The sequence below is a fragment of the Zeugodacus cucurbitae genome, chromosome 4 (genome assembly GCF_028554725.1).
Source record: "Zeugodacus cucurbitae isolate PBARC_wt_2022May chromosome 4, idZeuCucr1.2, whole genome shotgun sequence".
Classification (NCBI taxonomy): domain Eukaryota; kingdom Metazoa; phylum Arthropoda; class Insecta; order Diptera; family Tephritidae; genus Zeugodacus; species Zeugodacus cucurbitae.
Genome location: NC_071669.1, coordinates 38881030 through 38901818, shown reverse-complemented (window position 1 = coordinate 38901818; position 20789 = coordinate 38881030).

Sequence of the window (20789 nt, the reverse complement as noted above, 5' to 3'; positions counted from 1 at the left end):
AACATCAGATGAGACGACACTAGGAGTTTTCGAGAGGAAAATTTTGCGCAAGATTTACGGACCTCAGATCATTTGCAACGGCGAATACCGCAGACGATGGAACGATGAGCTGTACGAGTTATACGACGACATTGACATAGTTCAGCGAATAAAAAGACAGCGGCTACGCTGGCTAGGTCATGTTGTCCGAATGGACGAAAACACTCCAGCCCTGAAAGTGTTCGATGCAGTACCCGCCGGAGGAAGCCGAGGAAAGGGAAGGCCTCCACTCCGTTGGAGGGACCAGGTGGAGAGCGACCTGGTTACACTTGGAATCTCCAACTGGCGCCGAACTGCGAAGGAAAGAGAGGAGTGGTGCGCTCTCATCGATTCGGCTATAACCGGCTAAACGGTTGAACGCCAATCACATACATACATACATATTTTATTGGTTTTATTTTTACGCAGAGTTACAAAACATAGTTTTTCAAGCAAGAGGCAATTCTTTTACTTTAGATTGCTGTGCATAATTTGAAAAATTTAATGTCATTGTGCTACTTAACTTCAAATGTAGGCCATTTTCTCTTTTTGTATATGTCTGGGACTCTGTGATAGAGCATTATAATACAAGATTCGGCGCTGAAACTGGTGGTGGTCTTTATGCAATTTAGTATTATTTAAAAACATTGGAATTAATCGATTAATCGATTTTTTTTACATTAATTGCAATTAATTGCAATTATTTTTTTATATCTTTCAATTAATCATTTGATTATTTAATCGATTAAAAAAACTTTTTTGCCATCCCTAGTTGTGGTACTAGAGTTTCGAATAAGATTAAATTTTCATGATATTTGATTTATGATTTATATACTCAGACCCCCAAAAACTACTTATGTGAAGATGCCAATTACTTGTCTCTATTACTTTTATCCATTACTTTTGGATTATGACTTATGCATGTGTTGGAGACATAATGGATTTGCTATTTGCATACGGACAAAAAATTAATGTGCCAGTCAAGTAAGGAAGCAGGATCTGATGACAGGAAGCATGCACTTACACAAACTGGCGACTTGGAATTGATAAAAAATATTGGTATAATGATACCTACGCAGTCAAATGACAAGTACCTCATTAAATAATGAATGCACAAGATATTTGATTTTATACAAACATATACATATAGATACGAGTATTATATACATATATATGTACTCTTATAAAACTTTCGATGTACAATAACTGTATCTTTTAATGTACATAACATAATGTAATGTATGTAAATTAGCACATAAGTGCATAAAAATAAATGTATGGCCAAGAATTGCGTTCTATTATAATGTTCAAAAATGAACATGTATGTTGGCGTCAAAAAGCCACACTTAGTTTTTATGCAACAATACATTTAGTTTTTTATTACTCTACATATTAAGAATATTAAATAAGAAAAATGTAATAACACATACAGTCCACTGAACATAAATATGTATGTTCAAATATATTTAACGAGCATACATACATACATACATATAATACATACATTTATATATACAACGTACATATATTTATATGAGGCACGCATGCATCTATATGCAACATGCATGCACTCAACAAACACATTTGTATGTATGCACAAGATAACCTATTGGTTATAAAAATACATTTGGGCAATTGCTTGTGTGCATTTGAAATAACCCCTTATCGTGCAACATATAAAATATACATATAGACATACACACATACATATATAATTAGTTCTTAAGATAATTCTAAAATTTGTATATAAGTAAGTAAAAAACCAAAATAAAATCAGAATGAAATAATTTCTCAATAAAGCTAGACTATCATTTATTTTCCCCCACCAGCGGTAAGAAATATTTGACACAGCTAGTTTTTAACAATAAAGATGAGGATGTGCCATTATAATGTTTGATTCAGTAGATGTACTTTTTCAAAAGCCCTATTTTGAGAGGTCGCGCATGAGTCTCGTCAAACGACTGTTATTATACTCTCGCAACAAAATTGCTAAGAGAGTATTTTAGTTTTGCATCACATAACGTAAGTCATAAAACTAAACGAGTTAGATATCGGGTTATATATATCATAATGATCAGGATGACGAGACGAGTGAAAATCCGGATGTCTGTCCGTCCGACTGTGTAAGCGATAACTTGAGTAAAAATGGAACTCAAGGAATAGATGAAACTTGGGACACATATTCCTTGGCACAATGAGATGGGCGGAATCGGTCTACTGCCACGCCCACAAAATGGCAAAAACAGAAAACCTATAAAGTGTCATGACTAGGGATGGCAACGATTAATCATTTGATTAAATTAATCGATTATTTTCATTTAATTTACGATTTAATTGCATCGAAACACCTTTTCAAATTACTCGACTATTACTCGAGTAATTGCAAAATAATCGCAAACAGCATTTTCAAATTTAATACATTTTATATTCATCTAAGTTAGCTTACAAGGGTCGAAATTGGTCACATCAGTCATTAATGAGTGCAAACGTTGTAAACATAGTTAAATTCTAATATGTCAACGTAGTTTAATATCAAAAAATGAATATCTGGTAACACTGCATTTACAGTTAAGTCAAACGCATTTTACGTTCAGTTGTTTGAAGTGCAATGGCGCCAGTTAAAAGCGAAGTATGGAAAGTTTTTAATAAAATAAGCAATAACTACGTTAAATATCAACTCAAATATCAAAAGCGGGTGCAACTGCGACCGAAAAACGCAATCGTTTGACAACAAAACGTTTATCGAAATTGCTTTTTCTTCAAACTTGGTTGAACAGACTTCTAAATTTTCTTGACTTCATGAATATATTTTCCTTTTAAGACAAATGAATTTTTAATACGATGTTTTAATTTTATTTACGTTTTTGTTTTTGTGTATATACCAACACAATTTGAATGTCTGAAATAAGAATATAGTCTCCTATTTACTGCTACTTTGGACTGAGTAGGCAATTGAAAAGTAAAGTCCTCTCTCGACGAACCAAAATCAAACTCTACAAGTCGCTTATCATTCCCGTCCTGCTTTATGGTGCAGAAACTTGGACGATGTCAACATCAGATGAGACGACACTAGGAGTTTTCGAGAGGAATTTTGCGCAAGATTTACGGACCTCAGAACATTTGCAACGACGAATACCGCAGACGATTGGAAGAGTTCAGCGAATAAAAAGACAGCGGCTACGCTGGCTAGGTCATGTTGTCCGAATGGACGAAAACACTCCAGCCCTGAAAGTGTTCGATGCAGTACCCGCCGGAGGAAGCCGAGGAAAGGGAAGGCCTCCACTCCGTTGGAGGGACCAGGTGGAGAGCGACCTGGTTACACTTGGAATCTCCAACTGGCGCCGAACTTCGAAGGAAAGAGAGGAGTGGCGCGCTCTCATCGATTCGGCTATAACCGGCTAAACGGTTGAACGCCAATCACATACATACATACATATTTTATTGGTTTTATTTTTACGCAAAGTTGCAAAACATAGCCTTTCAAGCAAGAGGCAATTGTTTTACTTTACGATTGCTGTGCATATTTTGAAAAATTTAATGTCATTGTGCTACTTAACTTCAAATGTAGGCCATTTTCTCTTTTTGGATATGTCTGGGACTCTGTGATAGAGCATTATAATACAAGATTCGGCGCTGAAACTGATGGTGGTCTTTATGCAATTTTGTATTACTTGAAAACATTGGAATTAATCGATTAATCGATTTTTTTACATTAATTGCAATTAATTGCAATTATTTTTTTATATCTTTCAATTAATGATTTGATTATTTAATCGATTAAAAAAAATTTTTTGCCATCCCTAGTCATGACTAAGCCATAAATAAAGTTATACATGTAAAATTTAGTATTAAGGATCGCACTATGAAGGGGCATATTTGGATGTAATTTTTTTGGGGAAGTGGGCGTGGCGCCCCCAAATCGGTTTTCAGTATATATCTCGCAATCCAGTGAAGCTATATAAACCAAACTTTCTGCAGTCGGTTCTCCTACGTTCCCCACCACACACCATGAAAATAGTTGAAATCGGATAATAACCACGCCCACCTCCCATACAAAAAACGCCCTCTGACGAAAAACGTCAGAAACACTAAATTTTACAGAAGAATTAGCAGAAAGAAGTTGCACTCAGATTGTTTTACAAAATAAAAAATGGGCGTGACGTCGCCCACTTATGGGACAAAAACCATATCTCAGGAACTACTCGATCGATTTCAGTGAAATTCAGTACATAATATTTTCTTGACACCCTTATGACACGGGTGGAATATGGGCGAAATCGGTTTACAACTACGACAACTTCCCATATAACTCAATTTTGAATTCCATGTTGACAACGTTGACAAATAAGAATATATTAGATCACATTTTCACACCTCATAATTATTTCACAAATTCTTATTTGTCAACGTTAATTTACTATTCACTTGTACTGTGGCACAGTTTAAGCGTAGCGAGTTTCGACCGCACTCGACTTAAATTAATTCGCAACTGCCTGCGTCACAACTTCTTATTTCTTTTGCGCCTACATCGAACCACGTTCAGCGGCAGCGATACTCGCTGTCACTTCGCAATAAAGGTTCTCAGAACTACAAGAATACGCACGATCAAACATAACAGGACTACAAGATAATGCAACACATGACAGAAATTAGGATACAGTGGTGCGACCATATGCTCACAACCGTACACATTCAGTTAACTCCGACACATACATACATAAGGAACCAATGAAGATAGCGTAATAAAACTTTACACAAACACTATTTATATAAATATAAGTTTTCAATGCCTCGGATATCGAATATGAAGAACTCAGTGCCTTATGGTAATGTTTCACGGAAAATATTCGTAAATCTCTAAGATATTCTAATGTAATTCAGAGGAAATATTTTTCTTGTAATAATCAACAATTTTATATTTCAGAATTAACTATGGATTTCGATGAAGCGTTAATAGAAGAAGTGCGTAATCGCCCACTTTTATATGATATGAAGCGTTAATAGAAGAAGTGAGTAATCGCCCACTTTTATATGATCTTGGGAATGCTGATTATAAAAATTTGCGAAAGAAGGACCACGCGTGGAAGGAAGTCGGAGTCTGTATAAAATTGAGTGGTAAGTAAATTATAGAAACACTACATAAAATTCTTACTTATAATTCATTAAGGGTGGGAGGGGGGTGGGGTAAGGTTTGACAACTTTTTTTTCTTCATTATTTTTTTTATTTTTTTTCCTGAACCATCAACATCTCAAGAATATTGTGTTAAAGTTTTAGGTCATTCCGAGAAAAACTAACGAAGTTACAGTAGGTTGAATAACGGTACCTCCAGCTACCTGCGCTGAGTGTACAAAACTTTGAATCGATTTTCCCAAATATGTCATTTTTAAAGTCGGTGACCAGCCTACAGAAAAAACTACTGCATCGATCGTTTTCAAATTTTGAACAAATATTCTACATATATATAGCTCTCGAATGACGTCGAGTTTTTTTTATTAATTACTAACAATTTTACAATAACAAATAGGTCGATTTTTTCGTCAAAAATCGTCATTTTAGCTTGGAAATGGTACCAAAAATTGAAAAATTGAAAGATTAAAAAAAACTCGACGTCAATTGAAAGATAAACTAAAGAAAGCATTTTGATTTTTTGGTTTCGGATGATCCAGTGATGCTGTAGGCTGGTCACCGCACAAACACTTTTTTTCGAGGTGCCTGCAGAGATCGACGATAAATCCGTTATTCCTCGCTATTTTTCGATAAAACTTTTTTTTAAGTATCCTTCAAATGTTGTACTTTCATATAATACTGTCATGTTACGCTTGGTTGTAATGTTTGTTTCGTCGAAAAAAGACCTTTTTTCATGAATTTTTTTAGATACATGACAGGTCAGTGGATATAACATTGGTGGAATCAATGCAAAACCGCATGAAAGCTGTAATCGAGCAAAAAGGCTTTTCCACAAAATATTGAAATTTTATTTTTGTTTACTTTTTAGTAAGAATTTTTATACCACACGAAATAAGCTGTGAGCCATGAATTATGAGTGTTTTTGGTTTTTGTTTAATAAAATATTGAATTTGAATTCTTTTGTAAATTTTTTTACATGTTTTGTATTTAAAACTAAATTATCAATATAATTGCATCATTCGTTCATTTAGTTCAGAGCAAAAAATATTCATTTCATATCAGTATTATCAAAATTGATGCTTACACGAAATAAGCTGTGAGCCACTGTATATAATTTGTATTATTTTTTACAATTATTCTAATTACCTAATAATTTATGTTCACAGAAAAAGAACTTCGCAAAATTTGAACAATTTCTCGACATGGCAGGACGAAGTATTAGCGAAACTTGTGGGAACTTTGTTGAAAATAATAGGAAGCAAAACTCCACCGCCCTGCACTTTTCGTCATTGGCAGCAAAAATCCTATAATCTGGTCTTCTGCCAAACGTAGTATATGAAATTGAAGCCAAGGTATCAAATTTAGTGTTTGATGAAATTAAAAACTTTTATTCCACCAACACACTATAAGCTTTTGAGGTTTCGTTTTTTAAATGTAAATAGCTTTTGTAGTTTTTAAGTAAATCATTATAGACTGAAATACCCTTTTTTACAAAATGTACATATGTAAATATCTTTTTTGGTTTTTAAGTAAACAGTGAAAACTGAAATAATTTTTTTTTTCAAAATGTATGTATACATATATGTATGTAAATATATTTTAAAATGAATTTTTAATTATGTAAACTGTGAGACTGACTGGAGACTTTTTTAATTTTATATATTAGAATTTTACTAAATTAAAATTTTGAATAAAACATTTTTTTATATAATATTTTGTTTTAATTATAATATTATGTGAGTAGCATTACAAAGTAGTTCTTGAAATAAATTCTTTTAGGTTTTCACGTAACTGAAAAGCGTTTGTGGTTGAACGATAAACAGTTCTTGGGTGAAACGATTCCAGAGAAGGTACTTCTTCTCTCCAACGGCCGTTTATTTCTTGGTTGCCTACTGAGTGGTCAGCATGTTCAAGGATGAAGTAATTCCTGTCATTTTGTAGCATTAAAAAGTTATGAAGTACTACTGCAGCTAAAACAATTTTATCTACATTCTTTGGGGAAGCTGATATTTTTGTATGCAGAACTCTCCATCGATTGGCCAAAATTCCAAATGCGTTTTCTATGTGCACGCGGGCTTTAGATAACACTATGTTAAATTTGTCTTTATTTTCGTCTAACTGGCGGCCTGGATATGGTCGCATTAAATTTGGTTTCAGTGGAAACGCACTGTCACTGACGTAATAATACGGAAAGCTGGTAGATGTACCCGGTAAGTTTGCATCGGAAAGAACTTATAGAGTGTCATTCAATAACTTAACTTACGGTAAGGTTATCGCCAAACGCGTTTTAGGAGTAATTGCTTTTCTATTCGGAAAGCGTTCCATTCGTTGTTTTAATAACGACAACAATACATTAAAACTGGAAACGTTCATTTGAGTCACTTTAAAAAAATGTTCTTCATCCTTTTCTTGGAGTTGTTTGAAACACGTTTTAAAAAAACCTTCTTCTTGGCGTGTTAAGTTGACTGGACGCACCCACCATCTTCGGTTGCTTACATGCAGCTCATTGTGAAATTCATTAGCAATAGTTGTAATGCGCGCAATATTTTCAATTGTCCTCACAAAATCAATTACATATTCGTCATTCATATTGAATATATTTATTTTGATTAAAAACAATTAATTTCAATAATTTAAACTCTCACAAACTTCAAACTATAAAATCATCTGTTGTTACTGTCGTTGCCGTCTTCAAAAAGTTCAAGATTAGGGATTTCCGTGGCTGAAATTGAAAAATGGCATGTTGTCTGATTTTAATGAAAATTTCACAGTTTGTTACCAACGATCCATACATTATTTTCCCAAAGTATTAGGATTATATCTGCATTAGTTTTTTGTCCAGAACTGCCCGAAGTTGGTGAATGTGGAGAACATCAAAATTAACAAAAAATTTACTCAAAAGTCAAATCATTGATACAATAAAACAACTATTGAAATTCAACTTTATTATTATTTTTCATTTATAATATGAATCAAAGAAAAAAATTGCATCAAAATCCATTGAAAAAATAATGCATAAAAAATTTTGTGGAACAACATAATTTGGACGTCAAAATTTCAATGTTCTTCAAATTCAAAGTGGTGCATCTTTTTAGCGCTGTCTACCGCTGTCGACATACATATACCGAATTAAAGCCTGAAGTCTCAGCTAAACGATAAAAAAAATTCAGCTGCCCCAAATTGCCCCCCTTGAAAAAAAAACAATGAGATACTCTAAAATGGCAAGTTACCGCCCAAAAGTATGCAATATATGGCGTACTTTATAAACGTTTGCCTTTGAATGCAATTGTTTTTGGCACTGATTCCTTAACATTTTGTTGATATTTTTACTGTAATATTGAATATTGTTGAACAACAATATTGATCAAATTACATTAATTTGCGAAGTGTGAAAGTGATTAGAGGTCAAGTGATATCAAGTGCTGCAATGGAAAGTTTTAAAATTTCTTATTTAAGAATATGTGAACTTTTAATGGATACCTATAGTGATATTGACATAGTTGTTGAAATTATTGCGACTAATAATAGAAACATGACAATAACAGAAACATGAAAGAACACGTACGAGAACAAGATTTCTTGAAATGAATGAACAGTGGCTTACAAGTGATTATGTAGTGGAAGTTACTAACGAGACAGAAGCACCGAGCTGTTCTAGCATGGTTAAACGCGGACGACCAACTATTGCCTTCGAAAACAGTAAGCCGCGAACAAAGAGAACAAAACTGCATGAATTTTATGAAAAAACCTCGGAAGAAATGGTTTTGTAAGACGCAAAAAAACATGGTAGCGCAGATATGAATAAGGCTTTCACTCCAGAAAAGGCCCTGGCGTTAATTCTCGATGCTTGATTATCTAAGCACCAATATGAGGTTTTGCGCAGCTCCGCTAGGGAAATTGGTAGTGATATTTTCCCGCCTTATTATATTGTCTTGGATGAAAAAAAAAATTATATCCTGAAAATGTGCAAGTGACTGAAAGTTGCGGTCAAATAGGTCTACAGGAGATACTGCACCTTACAGTGACAAGAATTTTAAAATCAAAATTGCAAAATGGTTTCAAAATGGGGTTGTGATGGTAGTTCAGGGCATAGTGAAGACCAGCAAAAGTTTACAGATCCCAATACGTCAGACAAATTTATGTTTTTGACTTCATTTGTCCCGTTGGCTCTCACTGAGCGCAGCAACATGTCAACGATGTTGTGGAAAAATACTGAGCCTTCATCAACAAGATTTTGTCGGCCACTGAAGTTCGAATTTATAAAGGAAACTGCTGATGTGATAAATGCCGAAGTGAACAGAGTCAATGCTGAAATAGGGAACTTGCAAAATACTGTTGTTGAGATGCATAATAAAAAGTTTACGGTTGGTCATAGTTTGTTGTTAACGATGATAGATGGGAAAGTGGCGAGTAGTATCACTGGAACTTCATCTATGGCGGTTTGTTTCATTTGTGGAGCAAAACCGACAGAAATGAATGACATTGATGCTTTGATATTAAGAAATACTTCAGATGAAAGTCTCAAATTCGGTATTTCTCCACTTCATGCTCGTATAAAATTTATGGAATGCATTTTGCACATTGCGTACCGTCTTACTTTTAGAAAGTGGAGAATTACAAAGGACGTAAAGCTAGAGATGGAAGCAAATAAAGCAGCTATTCAAGATAATCTGAAACAAATACTGGGTATCAATGTAGACGTAGTGAAACAAGGAATGGGCACAACAAATGACGAGAATATGTCTAGACGATTTTTTGAAAATCCTGCTCTAACATCTGATGCAACTGGAGTAAACGAACTGGTTCATCGCTTTAAAATTATTGACCACAATCAATTGCAGGAAGTCGATTGATACAGACAAATTCTATAGATATTGTTTGGATACCGCCAAACTGTATGTTGACCTTTATGGCTGGTATTATACGCCCATAACTGTTCACAAAGTTTTAATTCATGGCAACAAAATTATTTCAGAGGCTATTTTACCAATAGGTAAGTTTCGGTTAACCTTTTTTTAATTGTATATCTTAATTTATGCAAGTTGTAATGTTTTTTCATAGGAATGTTATCTGAGGAATCACAAGAAGCACGCATCAAGGATTACAGGAACTATAGGATGTATCATTCCAGAAGAATTGGACGCATATCCACTAACGAAGATGTGATTTTGATTTTTTCATTTTTTTCTTGATTGGAATTCAAAACAATGATGTACCAAATGTCATTGTACTGCGACAACTCCTTATATTTTTAGCCGTAGCCCAATTTTACTATAATTAATACTAGATTTAAAATATTATTAATGTTTACATTCATTAGCACGTGCACATATTCGTATCGCGACGTAGCGACGGCTGATCAGAAATGTCGCTTTGAAGCCAGCGTCTTGAACATTTTGAAGACGGCAGCGACATATCAAACAGCAATTTCATTGTTGCCGTACAAAAATCTTCCACTTCAATAAAATTTACATATTTAGTTTAAAGTGAAATTATTTGCGCAAAAAATGCAAAAATGGACGATTTATTTGTTTTAAACAATCGATTGTTATTATAAATGATATATCAAAGCTATTTTACGTTTATGCTGTCGCTCGTCGTCTTCTATGTGTTCAGCACATTAGTGACAATCGGTATACGATCACTTACGCTCTTTTAGATCATGCTAAGACTTTGCCCATGCCTGGTCATATTGATGTTGCTACAAAGTTATTGTACGACACACAGGACTGAAACTTCACAGCCTTCATGTCCTACAGTAAACCAAAATTAATATTGTTTTTAATTAAAGCCCTCTTTGTCATGGTAATCACATACATAAAATTGAATTCCATAACGTTTACTTACTTTCTGAAAGTGAGGCAGGCCGACAAGAGCAGCTGCTGCGAATGGCAATGCAATTTTCTCTACCAAATTACTCAATATCTACGAGTAATGGTTGCTGATTATGCACTTTTCCAGAGACACACAAGTTTACGTTTGTAAGAATGAAGGTGGCGTTTCTATATTAGTGAAATTGCATTTTTAAGGGTTCATAAGAGGAGTGAAGGTGGAATACACTTCAATTAAATGCAAAATTATATGGTTTAATGGAATGAAGTAAATTTTAAGATGATTTAATAAATGATTTTTGTTAGCACTACACTACACTAGAATGTGTGTGAGATTTTTATTACGATAAACGACTACGACTATATGAATTTAACTGCCTTTCTGATAAGCCCAAACCAAGCTCCTGAAAATAATTTGAAAAATGCTTTAAGTACAAATTTCTTCACAATGTGTATAAGTCTACAACTTTGCTTCCACCGTTTTTTGTAAATTTAAGGCCGATAACGATAACGGACGATAATCGAGCTAAAGATGAAATATTTCGAAGTAAAGAAAATATATGCAAATAAATAGGCCTTTATATTTTTGTTTGTAATGTTGGAAATTAACTTAATATCCACTAAAGATAATCAATATTGGTATCCAACTGAAATTGTATACATACAAATGTTGGTAATAAATAAAAAATATTGTGGCTGTCATACAATTTAGTCCATTTTAAAAGTGTGACATCAGGATTTCAAAAAAACATTATGCAATTTATTTGAAACTGAGATATCGTTTTTGACCCAAAAGAAGGAGATTCCACAGCCATTTTTTAGCTAAATTGCGATATTATTGCAATCTTCGCGAATACAACAACTAGTGAGCCTTAAAAAACGTGTCTAGCCAGAGTCTTCGAACTGTTTGCTTATTCTGCAACCTGTTGTGACATTTATTCATTAAAAAGTATAATGGTTATAAAGCGTCCAATATAAACAAAAAAAGGTTCTACATATAGCATGTACCTTTGAAATACCTTTTAAATTTGCAAAACGGTATTTCACGATATTCTCATTACATAACATCATTGACCAATATTAACATTAGTACCGAAATAATATCCGCACGACTTTGGAGAGCGATGAAGTTTTCACACATCATCCAGTCACCCAGAAAAAGGTAAAAACCTCTTATTTGTATGCCCTTCACGAAAATGCTGCATTATGTTTCTGTTTTACATAATTTAAGCCAAATAAGACGGGAGAAATGCTTTCACGTATATTGCACAGAATGGGTGTCTTCTTTATCGATTTAAATGAACTTTTCGAATAATAGTTATATCGTATAATCTATTATAGGTTAAGAAAACGTCAGGTGGTTATCATTTAAAGGCGGAAAGGAAATTATTATTTATTTTATGCAGGTGTATACAAAAGATACATGTAATAATGACGTCTTTAAACATTCATATGTGTATGTACATATATAATTGACGGAAAATTATTAAGAATCTGGTAAGCTGGTCACTTATTGTAAAATCGGTCAAAACTAAGCCATAAATGAAATTATAAAAGTAATGTTTAGTATAAAGGATCGCACTATGAAGGGGCATATTTGGATGTAATTTTTTTGGGGAAGTGGACGTGGTCCCGCCCCCAAATCGGTTATTTATATATATCACGCAAACAAGTAAAAATATAGAAACCAACCTTTCTGCAGACGGTTCCCTTACGTACCCCACCACACACCACGAAAATAGTTGAAATCGGGTAATAACCACGCCCACCTCCCATACAAAGGTTAGGTTGAAAATTACTAAAAGTGTGTTAACTCACTAACGAAAACATCAGAAACACTAAATTTTGCAGAAGAAATGCCAGTAAAGCTTCCACTCTGATTTTTTCACAAAATAGAAAATGGGCGTGGCGTCGGCCACTTATGGGCCAAAAACCATATCTCAGGAATTACTCGACCGATTCGAATGAAATTCGGTTTATAATTAATTTTATTTTTGGACACCCTAATAACACGGAAAAAAATTGGGCGAAATCGGTTCACATCCACTACTACTTTCCATATAACTCAATTTTGAATTCCATCTGATTCCTTTACTTTATAATATATACATAAGGAACCAATGAAGACAGCGAATAAAACTTTACATAAATAGTGCATATCATCTCTCGCTTCACTTGTGGAAAAATTGTGGTAATCGGACTATAACTTTTCAAGGCCCCAGATATCGAACATGAAGACCTCATCGCCTAAGAGTAAATTCTAACCGGAAATATGGGTAAATATCACAAATAATTTAATGTAATTCAGAGGAAATTTTTGTCTTCTGATAATGTGTCTCTGTTTTTATACTCTCGCAACAAAAGTTGTTAAGAGAGTATTATAGTTTTATTCACATAACGGTTGTTTGTAAGTCATAAAACTAAGCGAGTTAGATATAGGGTTATATATATCAAAACAAGTAAGGAAGGGCTAAGTTCGGGTGTAACCGAACATTTTATACTCTCGCAATTTATTTATTTAACTTAATTAATATTATATAATACACAATTTGACCCACATATTCGTCATATATATTATATAAAGTCCATTGAAAGTTGGAAACCCTAATATTAGGTTAGAAGCACCGAGGTCCTCATGTTCGATATATGGGGCCTTGAAAACATATAGTCCGATTTTGGCGATTTTTAGAATGGGGCTGCCACACTATTAATATAGTATTTGTGCAAAGTTCTGCACCGATATCTTCACTAGTGCTTACTTTATATATTGTAAAGTAAACGATTCAGATCGTCTTCAAAGTTCTGGTATATGGGAAGTAGGCGTGGTTGTGAAGCGATTTGGCCAATTTTCACAACATATTATTGGGAGGTAAGTAAACTATTACAAACCAAGTTTCATTGAAATCGGTCGAGTAGATCCTGAGATATGGTTGTTGAACCATAAGTGGGCGACGCCACGCCAATTTTTCATTTTGTAAAAAAATCTGAGTGCAGCTTTCATCTGCCATTTTTTATGTGAAATTTAGCGTTTCTGACGTTTTTCGTTAGTGAGTTAACCCACTTTTAGTAATTTTCACCCTAACCTTTGTATGGGAGGTGGGCGTGGTTATTATCCGATTTCAACTATTTTCATGGTGTGTGGTGGGGTCCGTAAGAGAATCGACTGCAGAAAAAAAATTACATCCAAATATGCCCCTTCCTAGTGCGATCCTTTATTCCAAATTTTACTGTTATAAAAGCAACCCTCTCATGGTCCCAAGGAACATGTGTTCCAAGTTTCATTAAGATATCTCAATTTTTACTCAAGTTATCGCTTGCACGGACGGACGGACAGACGGACGGACAGACATCCGGATTTCAACTCCACTCGTGATGCTGATCATTTATATATATATAACCAGGGCCGTCTTAAACCAAGCTGGGGCCCTTGGGCACACAAGAATTCGGGGCCCTTTTTTTAAGTAAAAAAAATGACTTATACTAAATTTTTTTTTACATTTAATAAAGGTAATCAAATACAGTATGATATAAATGTCATTAATGATGATGCGTGTAGGTTGTGTGTGATTACGATATTAAGATAACGATTTCTTTCGGGATTTCTGTTACGCAAAATCCTCTATTATATCTTTAAAGTAAATTTTTTGAAGGATATCACTTTCTATGCACATAATTGACAAACTACTCAGTCGTTCTTGCAACATTGTTGTTCGCAATTCATTTTTTATTCTCTTAAGCTGCGAAAATGACCGCTCTCCACTATAATTGGTAACCATAAGACAAAGGAATATTCTAATAGCAATTTCTGCTTTTGGAAAAGTTTCATCCAATTTATCTGATTTTATTAGGTTATGTAAGTTTGAGATATTTATATCCGCTGATTGCTTTGCTGTGTTTTTTAAATATTGCCTTAAATGAAAATATTCTGTTTTGAGCTCATCTGCATTAATGTCTTCATGATAAAATTCTGAAAATTCTTTGCATTTCTTGATCAACTCGCCAGATTGTTGTTAATTGACAAAGAAAACTAAATCGACTATAAATTTCTTGGTATGCTGCCGAACGTTTTTTAAGTGTGTATTTAATGTGTCAATTATGGGAATGAAAGTATCTATACGAAACTTATCCTTGCCTCTCAACTGTGCAGTCTCTGATAATCCTTAAAAAAAAGTGATGCTTGTGCTGCGATTTCTTTTTCTTTCAAATGTATCTTTGTAGTCAGCAAATGGATTTTTTTCTTTAGCAGCCGTTTCGTACTGATCAAAATTCTTGCGTGCCGTATTGACGCAACTGATCAGAGATTCATAAAGTTTCGTTACAACGTCCATGGTCAGGGTGCTATTCTCTAAACTTAGGCTCGTTTTATTCATAATTCCCAAAAGATCATTCCATATTTCCGTTAGAAGTGCAGTCTCAAATTTTCCCATATTTTTTCTAGGCTTTGGGCTTCCTTTCTAGTGTCTCCTGGTTGATTGGTGTCACTGGCGATTGAAGACAATGCTTCAGAAATATTTAAATAACCATTTTGCAAAGCATTAATAGCTTTGGCACGTGCAGACCATCTAGTTTCCGAAAGAGACTTTAGGACTCTATTTGCTCCTAAATGCTCTGTCAAAACTTTCCATCGTTTTGTCGAAGCTGAGAAAAAATTGAACAATTTTTGCACAAATTGAAAGAATGATACCGCTTCAGTAACGCACTCAACAGCCTGAACATCCACTAAATTTAGCGAATGTGCCGCACATGGAACGTAAATCAGAGTATTTTCCAGACATATTTGATGCATTGTCATAGCTCTGCCCGCGACAATCTTTTATAGGAATATCAAGGCTTTCAAAAAAGTTTAAAATGGTATATTGCGCATTATGTTTATCCATAGGCAAAAATCACATAAATCTCTCAATAGGCTGTCCGTCTTTTACCTATCTAACTATGAAAGTTAGTTGATCAACGTGGGACAGATCTGGCATAGAATCTACGCTAATAGAATAGTATTTTGCTGATTTAAGTTCTTTTTCTTTGACAATGGTTTTCAAAACTTGCTGTCCCATTTAATTAATAAATTCATTACAAATATTTGCCGATAAATATGATGTACTTCCTTTTCCACGATTTCCGCAGTTTTGTATGTGATCAGCAAGAAAAGGATCAAATTCACTAATCAGTTCTAAGCATCCCAAATAATTCCCATTATTTTGCGATCCTAATGTCTCATTATCGCCACGAAAAGCAAGACCTCTTGAAGCCAAAAATTTCACTACTGCAACAATCCTCCTAAGCACATTCTTCCAATAGTTAATTTCTGTATTATATTGGGACTGCAACTCAGTATCAATTCGTCCAGTAGTTTTCATTCTTACAACATAATTCATCATAAATTCCTTGTGCTGTAAACTGTTCTCATGCTCTATCAATAAGTTACTTATATGCTTCCAATCTTTATATCCATTAGGAGAACTTAAATTATGTCCAGTACCAGTAGTGGTATTAAATAGACGGCAGCAATAACAGTATACAGATTTCTTTGCTGGTGAATAAAGGAGCCATTTTCTTTGTAAAGACTCACCATTCGTCAATTTACGAGTAAAAATGTTTTTAGTTAAGTATCTAGTTTTCGTTTTACCCTTTGAATTTGGAAAACTTGTAGAAGTTTCAGAGAAATCACTATTTATATTTTGGAAAAACTCTGGTACTTTTCGAATCCAAATATCACGGACTTTTTCTGGTAAATTGTCTTCACAGTAAGTACCAGAGTCAGGAGACGCAGTTACATTCTCTAAGCGTGTAGTTATTAATTCACAGTGGATTGAAGTCGATGGTTCAGTATCTAATGTATATTTGTCATTTTCGTCACATGTAACCTCTTTTTCCTGGAGACATTCAGAGGTACTTTTGTCTTGCGGTGATGAGAATGAATAATCCCTCGCCTTATTTGTTTCTTCAACCGGAAAAAACGAAGTGAGCTTTGGAAGTTTTTCCGTTGTTTCTTTTTGAGCTGTTACCTTTTTTTCTTTTTTGTGAACCACTTAAATATGCTCATTTCGACATAATGAAATTGTTCAAAAATGAACATGTACGTTGATACCAAGGGGCATTCAGTACGCATCAATATATTTAGTTTTATTACACTTAAGAATATTCAATATATTAGATAAAATATGAAACTGTGTAATTCTCACTATTTTAAAAACACATACAGTCCACTAATATTGAATAATTCCTTTTTCTCTCGCAATATGTTGTCTTCGCCAATGCTGAGGCAGTAAATACATAAACAAACACTTAAATAAATAATGTTTGCATGGGTACTCACATTAAAACAAACCCAAGGTCACATAACATAGGTTCAAACAATAACCAACACATGAACATGCACACATACACATATATTAATATAGTTAAGATAGTTATTAAAATTGTATTATCATTCTGGGATTCCCCCAACCATAGACAATATCGACATTTATGTTAGGCCTTGTTTACACGGCGCGGCTTGACTTTAGAATCGGAGTGATTGCGTGAGTGATCGCTAGATGGTGTACTTAGTAAATTAGGTAGGATGTGTTCGGAAATATACCCTCTGATGAGATTATTAATTTGTGAAAAAAGTGTAATATGATCGACAAAAATGTGTGAGAGAAAATGTCGGTCCTTCGGGGCCCCCTGTGACCTGGGGGCCCTGGGCACGGGCCCCGTGTGCCCTTATGGTGAAGACGGTAATAAATATAACCCCATATCTAACTCTTTTATTTCTTGGTGACACAAACAACCGTTATGTGAACAAAACTATAATACTCTGTGCAACAGGTTGCGAGAGTATAATGATCAGGGTGATTAGACGAGTCAAAATCCGAATGTCTGTCTGTCCGTGCAACGGATAACTTGAGTAAAAATTGAGATATCTTAATGAAACTTGGAAAACGTATTCCTTGGCACCCTGAGGAGGTTGGTTTCGAAAATGGGAAAAATCGGTCCACCGCCACGCCCACCAAATGGCGAAAACCAAAAACACATAAAGTGTCATAACTTCTTCTTCTTCTTGACTGGCGTAGACACCGCTTACGCGGTTATAGCCGAGTCCAAAACAGCGCGCCACGCATCTCTCCTTCTGGCAGTTTGGCGCCAATTGGTTATTCCAAGCGAAGCCAGGTCCCTCTCCACCTGGTCCTTCCATCGGAGTGGAGGTCTCCCTCTTCCTCTGCTTCCACCAGCGGGTACTGCATCGAATACTTTCAGAGCTGGAGCACCTTCATCCATTCGAACAACATGTCCTAGCCAGCGTAGCCGCTGTTTTTTTATTCGCTGGACTATGTCTATGTCGTCGAATAACACATACAGCTCATCGTTCCATCGTCTGCGGTATTCGCCGTTGCCGTAAAGTAGGACGGGAATGATGAGAGACTTGTAGAGTTTGGTTTTTGTTCGTCGAGAGAGGACTTTACTTTTCAATTGCCTACTTAGTCCATAGTAGCACCTGTTGGCAAGAGTGATTCTGCGTTGGATTTCCAGGCTGACATTGTTATTGCTGTTAATGCTGGTTCCCAGGTAGACGAAATTATCTACAACTTCAAAGTTATGACTGTCAACAGTGACGTGGGAGCCAAGACGCGAATGCGCTGACTGTTTGTTTGACGACAGGAGATATTTCGTCTTGTCCTCGTTCACCACCAGACCCATACGTTTCGCCTCCTTATCCAGTCTGGAGAAAGCAGAACTAACGGCGCGGGTGTTGTTTCCAATGATATCGATAACTACGCCATAAATAAAGTTATAACAGTAAAATTTGGAATAAAGGATCGCACTAGGAAGGGGCAAATTTGGATGTAATTTTTTTGGGGAAGTGGGCGTGGCCCCGCCCCCAAATCGGTTATTTGTATGTATCTCGCAAACCAATAAAGCTATATAAACCAAACTTTCAGCAGTTGGTTCTCTTAAGTACCCCACCACACACCATGAAAATAGTTGAAATCGGATAATAACCATGCCCATCTCCCATATAAAGTTTAGGTTGAAAATTACTAAAAGTGGGTTAACTCACTAACGAAAAACGTCAGAAACACTAAATTTCACAGAAATTATAGCAGAAGGAAGCTGCACTGAGATTTCTTTTCAAAAGGGGAAATGAGCGTGGCGTCGCCCACTTATGGGTCAAAAACCATATCTCAGGATCTACTCGACAGATTTCAATGAAATTCGGTATATAAAATTTTCTTGACACCCTGATGACACGTGTGGAAAATGGAAGTCGGTTCACAACCACGACAACTTCCCATATAACTCATTTTCGAATTCCATCTAATTCCTTCACTTTATAATATATACATAAGGAACCAATGAAGATAGTAAAATAAAACTTTACACAAATACTGTATATGATCTGTGGCATCACTTGTGAAAAATTTGTTGAAATCGGACTATAACTTTTCAATCCCCGGATATCGAATATGAAGAACTCAGTGCCCCATGGTAACTTTTCACCGAAAATTTCGGTAAATCTCTCAGGTATCTTAATTTAATTCAGAGGAAATCGTTTTCTTCTAATAGTGTATCTCTGTACCGGAAAAGGTTAAAATCGGGTCATAATTTCCCTTATATATGAATATACCTAATTATAGGATTACGAATAGCTTAATAAATACGATGAGCTTAATACTTAGCTTATAAATCGGTTAATATGTGATATATATTTATGCCGAATATTTGGGTAAAATTGTATGTTTTCTTAATAAAAATATAGCAATAAATTTCGAGAGTATAAAATGTTCGGTTGCACCCGAACTTAGACTTTCCTTACTTGTTAATTATAAGTTTTTCAAAAATACGGTAGGCTTTATTCCGCATATATCGGTTAATATATGAGACATCTTAGCATAATTAAGTGAGCATATAGTGCTTGATATAGTGTACCTTGCTGGTGAAAATGAGTGAAATCGAATCAGGAATTATCTCAGCCCTCATATACTATATATGACGATTTTCGTTATTCTATTAAACTTTATGCCGAATTTATGGGTTTAATAGTATGTCTTAGTATAATAAAACTATATCAATAAATTGCAACCGAACTTAGCCTTCCCTAACTTGTTTTATTTTTATTTTGTCATCGCTTAAATACAATTTTTGAATACATCTTGAGAAACTAATTATAAGTGTATGTATGTCTATATGTATATTTTATATGTTGTACGATAAGGGGTTATTTCAAATGCGCACAAGTATTTGTTCAAATGTATTTTTAGAGTCAATAGGTTATCTTTTGCATACATATAAATATGTTATTTTATTAATAGTTGAGTGCATGCGTGCCTCATATAAATGTATGTGTGCAACATATAATGTATGCTTGTTGCATATTAATGCATATATGTTTATGTGTTTATTTTTGTATACATATTTATGTTTTATAGCACCTCGGCTTTGCTAAGACTTAAAAGAATGATTGTTCAATTATATTTGAACTCTTATAAACTAACCGTAGTGCAATTCATAAATACTCCTCAATAAGGGTTAGGAAAATGATAGATAAACTACTTAAGATGACCAACAACAATAAATTCCTAATTAAAAAATCTTACAAAATAACTTGAATTAAATTAAATTCAACGAACAAAAGCTAAGAAAAGACCAATGGATTTTCGAAATAATTATTCAGTAATAGGGTAACCAGAATAAACTTTATTGAAAACTGGTATATTAATATGATTCTAAATGAAATCGCGCTTAATTTGAGGTTCCGAGTTAAACAAGAGAAGAGGCATTTATTAGAGTAGAACTTCATATTAGATCTAGAAAAATACTAACACTGTCAAATT